The sequence below is a fragment of the Taudactylus pleione genome, unplaced genomic scaffold (genome assembly GCF_031769625.1).
Source record: "Taudactylus pleione unplaced genomic scaffold, aTauple2 ptg000726l, whole genome shotgun sequence".
Taxonomy (NCBI): Eukaryota; Metazoa; Chordata; class Amphibia; order Anura; family Myobatrachidae; genus Taudactylus; species Taudactylus pleione.
The window spans coordinates 9,748,243-9,754,242 of record NW_028285128.1 but is presented as its reverse complement, the minus strand read 5'-3'; the positions used below and the strand labels follow the sequence as shown (position 1 = coordinate 9,754,242).

General features: G+C 45.9%; 1 pseudogene; it reads right to left on the bottom strand.

Moving 5' to 3' along the window:
- Window positions 1–454: 454 nt before the first annotated feature.
- Window positions 455–6,000, bottom strand: part of LOC148477339 (EF-hand calcium-binding domain-containing protein 12-like) — a 50,864-nt pseudogene continuing 45,318 nt past the window's right edge.

The following is a 6,000-nucleotide window of genomic DNA, read 5'->3' as shown; positions in this document are numbered from 1 at the left end:
CTGTGGCCAAACACCAATATAAGTATATCAGCCAAATGCGGAGATAAAGAGTAGCTGAAGAGGGCTTCTAGGCATTAAGCATGGTACAAATGGAAGGCTGCTGACAGTGCAGATGGAAACCGCTCTGCTCAGCGGAGAATGCAGATAACCTCCATCATGCCTCCTGAAAATCATGTGTCGCTCCCGGGCCCCAGAAAGGCAGGCAAGCCTCCCGCAGCCGCCTACCCCCCACTGGCCATGATAACATGATTTACGCTGAATCGCGTCATTGTGGCCCCGCTCCCTGCTTCACAATGCCGTTAATTTCAGCATTGTGAAGAGGGGGCGGGCCACATTGATGGTGTATTCTGGCTAGTGGCCGTGCTGAAGGTGTATTCTGGCTAGTGGCCATGCTGAATGACATGTACGGATCCGTCTTTGTACCAGGACTCCGAACCACTTTGTCCTCCTCAACTCACGCAATAATTTCCTGAAACTGCTCATACTTCGTCCAACATCTCAGAGTTTCTTTCCTCACTCTTTTCTTGCCCCTCACTTTAGTCCTGACCCATTTGATGTAGGTTTCCGGAGGATACGGGCCATCGCTAGGAAATACAAAATAAAATGGAGGAAGTATTGAATAAGAAGGATACAAGTAACATAAAACCCTGAAACAAAACTTCCATTCAAGAAATTACAAACAATCTCCCCCAATCTTATTTGGGTCGAGTCAATTTGATAAAGATGATTGTATCCTCTAAGTTATTACAGCCACTCCAGGTCTCGCCAATTTTATTTACCTCTGGGGCTATGGGTTTGCTGAACTGGGAATTCCATGTTTTATTTGACAGAACTAAGAGCAACATATAGCCCTGTTTAAGCTTTAGCAAAGTATGTCTGAGAGCGCTATACTTTTCTTAAACGTAAAGCTACAACTAATATCCCTCTCACACTGAGGCAAAGACCTGGGAAAATGATTCAACCCGGGTTATGTGACCCAGGTCTGCGACCGTGATTATGACCAGGGTTTTCCCGGCCCTAAGCCGGGAATGCTGTGGTAAGAAAGGGTGTATCCAGGTTTCCCTACTAAGCTCATTGGCGGATCAGAAATGCCCAGTGATGATGTTGTCTACAAGCTGCAGAAGAACAGAGATGGGGAGTTGGCAGAAGTCGGAAGTGAAAGCGCTTCTGTCTATTCCAGGGAAAGAAGAGATAAAAAGTTAGTTATAATGCTTTAGACATGAGCCGAGGCTATAACATGGCTCCAACCCGCGTTTTTGAACACGGCTTCAACCCGTGCCTCAGCTAGGGCTCCCCTTCCACACTAATGACTTTGATCAAGTATTGGTTCATCCCTTATGGGACAACAAGGCTATCTCCATTCACTGTAGACTTCTTAGGTGGGATTTGGATTTCTGGAAAGTCAGGGTGGGACTCTTTTGCTGGCTGAACATGTTCCCCAAATATAGTTGAAACTTTAGTTGAGCCATTGCAATACTCCTGTGCAATGTTTAAGGCACGTACATATACAGAAATGTTTCTGAATATATTTCACCGAGGGTATTTGTCTTTATATAATAGCAAGGGGTGAAGGTGCTCTGTGGGCCACAGATGGATGGGGGTCAACTGGTCATGTCAAATTTTAGCGCAACGTATATTTGTGGGGGGGTTTCACCCTTGGAACCCTTACAAAATCTTACTATGGCACCCGCAAATGTCTATTTACACGATACCATAGTGGGAAGAGGCATAGATTGTTGCGCCATTTATACATTATGTGTATGAGTCCCCTTTGCCATATAGAATAGTGCCAGCATCCTGAGTATCACATGACCTTACACAATACGGCAACTCACCCGCTCCCGGGAGTTCTCTCCATGTGTACCTTTCCTATCTCCTCGGGATCATTCGCTGATACGCTGCTCTTCCACATGGACCTAGCCTTGGGCCTCATTGCTGTTCCCGGCTGTAGAAATGGCACTGTCCTGCTCTCCTGGGCATCACTCCGTGATGCTCCACTCTCTCTCTTGAATTTATCCTTGGACATGGTCACAGTTCCGTGCTGGCGAAGCGGCAGCTGCTGCCCTGGTCCGCAGGTGATCAGTTTGTCCCCGGGATATAATAGTGCTGTTTATAGAGGCACAGACAATACGGATAGATTTACAGGCTGTGTTACAGTAGTACCTACATCTTACCATGCAGACAATCATATGGTTCCACGCTCACCTCCAGTGAGGCCTGATTAGTATAGTTCCATGCTCACCTCCAGTGAGGTCTGATTAGTATGGTTCCACGGTCACCTCCAGTGAGGTCTGATTAGTATGGTTCCATGGTCACCTCCAGTGAGGTCTGATTAAAATGGTTCCATGGTCACCTTCCAGTGAGGTCTGATTAGTACGGTTCCACGGTCACCTCCAGTGAGGTCTGATTAGTATGGTTCCATGGTCACCTCCAGTGAGGTCTGATTAAAATGGTTCCATGGTCACCTCCAGTGAGGTCTGATTAGTACGGTTCCATGCTCACCTCCAGTGAGGTCTGATTAGTATGGTTCCATACTCACCTCCAGTGAGGTCTGATTAGTATGGCTGCATGCTCACCTCCAGTGAGGTCTGATTAGTATGGTTCCACGCTCAACTCCAGTGAGGTCTGATTAGTATGGTTCCACGGTCACCTCCAGTGAAATCTGATTAGTATGGTTCCACGCTCACCACCAGTGAGGTCTGATTAGTATGGTTCCTCATTCACCTCCAGTGAGGTCTGATTAGAATGGTTCCACACTCACCTCCAGTGACGTCTGATTAGTATGGTTCCACGGTCACCTCCAGTGAGGTCTGATTAGTATGGTTCCACGGTCACCTCCAGTGAGGTCTGATTAGTATGGTCCCATGGTCACCTCCAGTGTGGTCCGATTAGTATGGTTCCACACTCACGTCCAATGAGGTCTGATTAGTATGATTCCACGCTCACCTCCAGGGAGGTCTGATTAGTATGGTACCACACTCACCTCCAGTGAGGTCTGATTATTATGATTGCACGCTCACCTCCAGTGAGGTCTGATTAGTATGATTCCATGCTCACCTCCAGTGAGGTCTGATTAGTATGGTTCCACACTCACCTCCAGTGAGGTCTGATTAGTATGGTTCCACACTCACCTCCAGTGAGGTCTGATTAGTATGGTTCCATGCTCACCACCAGTGAGGTCTGATTAGTATGATTCCCCTCTAACCTCCAGTGAGGTCTGATTAGCATGATTCCCCGCTCACCTCCAGTGAAGTCTGATTAGTATGATTCCCCTCTCACTTCCAGTGAGGTCTGATTAGCATGATTCCCCGCTCACCTCCAGTGAGGTCTGATTAGTATGGTTCCACACTCACCTCCAGTGAGCACTGATTAGTATGGTTCCACGCTCATCACCAGTGAAGTCTGATTAGTATGGTTCCATGCTCACCTCCAGTGAGGTCAGATTAGTATGGTTCCATGGTCACCTCCAGTGAGGTCTGATTAATACGGTTCCACGGTCACCTCCAGTGAGGTCTGATTAGTACGGTTCCACGCTCACCTCCAGTGAGGTCTGATTAGTATGGTTCCACGCTCTCCTCCAGTGAGGTCTGATTAGTATGGTTCCACGGTCACCTCCAGTGAAATCTGATTAGTATGGTTCCACACTCTCCTCCAGTGACGTCTGATTAGTATGGTTCCACGGTCACCTCCAGTGAGGTCTGATTAGTATGGTTCCACGGTCACCTCCAGTGAGGTCTGATTAGTATGGTCCCACGGTCACCTCCAGTGTGGTCTGATTAGTATGGTTCCACACTCATGTCCAATGAGGTCTGATTAGTATGATTCCACGCTCACCCCCAGTGAGGTCTGATTAGTATGGTACCACACTCACCTCCAGTGAGGTCTGATTAGTATGGTTCCGCACTCACCTCCAGTGAGGTCTGATTAGTATGATTTCACCCTCACCTCCAGTGAGGTCTGTTTAGTATGATTCAATGCTCACCCCCAGTGAGGTCTGATTAGTATGGTTACACACTCACCTCCAGTGAGATCTGATTAGTATGGTTCCACACTCACCACCAGTGAGGTCTGATTAGTATGATTCCCCTCTCACCTCCAGTGAGGTCTGATTAGCATGATTCCCCGCTCACCACCAGTGAAGTCTGATTAGTATGGTTCCGCGCTCACCTCCAGTGAGGTCTGATTAGTACGGTTCCACACTCACCTCCAGTGAGGTCTGATTATTAGATAGAGAAGAATTTCTACTTCTGAATTCTGAAAATCTGATCTAGAAACATTCCTATGTCTGCTAAGTGGTTCCTACTTGTGTTCCTGTGACTGCAATGAGGGGGGAATGAAATAACCAGCCCAGAGCCTGCACAGCATACAGGGGCCCCTAGGGCTGCTGGGATCTATTGCAGTTTGTGAAAATAATTTATTTGCTCTGGATAACACACGCTGTTATGTAATGGGTGGTGACTGGAGTACCGTGTAACCCTATAACATAACAGATGACCATGTATACTGGTGCACTTTCAAATTAATTTGAAAATATGAACAGTCTGGCTTTAACTCATAGTTAAATGGACTTGTAAAGTTATTTTTTGTCTCAATTTAATTATTTAAGTACATTGAGTGCTAGGTATGTTTGCATGGATAGTATAATATATTAGTATTTGATTAACTAAAATGGAAAAAGTGATTCCCTCCCATATTTACGTAGTACATTATATAGCTTTCCCAGTTATGTTACAAAATATAGTGTCCCTACTATATACATTTCATCCTCCCCCCAGCTCCAAACAGATCATCCCCTATAGAGCCACCTCTCACCCTTCCCTGTCTAAAGCGGTATCAGACCCTGGCACCAGGAATATCCCCAATTCAAGATGAACATCTCTAGAGCACAGATAATAAAATTGGTTCCTCACCTCGTTCCAGCAGCTTCTCAGTGAGAGGAACCTCATAGGCCTGGCACAGCCTCAGGATCTTGTAATACTGCTGTAGTTTCCAGAACTGTTCCACCAGCTCTGCTGTCTCCCCTCCCAGTGTAGAAGACATAGAATGGGCATCCATGGCAGCATTGCCGGTGTGCACCAAACGGCACTGCTCTAACCAGTCCAAAAGCCGAGTGTTACTCTGGGGAGGAATGGAGACAGTGTGAATACTGAATGATATATACCATGCTGTCACCAGGTTCCCTAAGCCTAACACTAAGGGCCTGATCCTGAATCGCGTACAGATTCGTAGGCGGCCGCATCTAGTGATTTTTCGAAGACCAGAAGAAATCCTGGGCAACCACCAGCACCCACAGCAAATTATTCCACATTGGACTTACTCCGAGTAGAACAATTGATCTCTACATTCCTGGATGAGAGAGCGGGATGCCGCCTATCTCATTCATACACATACAAACTCTGCCAACTGCATTTATTCTTAACAAGGGTCTCAATATAGTGCACCTAGTTTATATACCATCCACAGTGCATCACTGCCCCAACACATCAGTGGTACATTTGAATCGCATGATCATTGTTATTAACAATACAATTACAGTGGTTTGATGCATGTTTTTCATTATATGTTGAATGTGACAATTTTAAGCTCAGTAAAGACATTTGTTTTGTGAACATGAATATTTGCCATCATTAATGTTTTCATAATATTCCTCAGTAAAGACATGCAGCTGTAATCGATTGACACTTAGTAATTACTTCAAGATTATTTTGGAAGGTGTAGCGCTGTTATTATCTTGTATATTGGTTGTAACAGAAAGGGAAGGACACCCTTGTAAACAGCAGCTTACCACGAACATTAAACCATTAGCCCAGTACGCAATATTACTTCTTTTCACATTCAGCATAGTTTCATCTCGGATAATGTCATTGGAGCAGCTCCCGTGCGTTACATGCGCTGCAGCATAAAGACAGCGGTGGCATTGCGTATTTTTCAATTACAACATTTTGGCCCTGAGGTGATCGTGCTATTCAAGACATAATATCACACCCCTATGGCATTCCT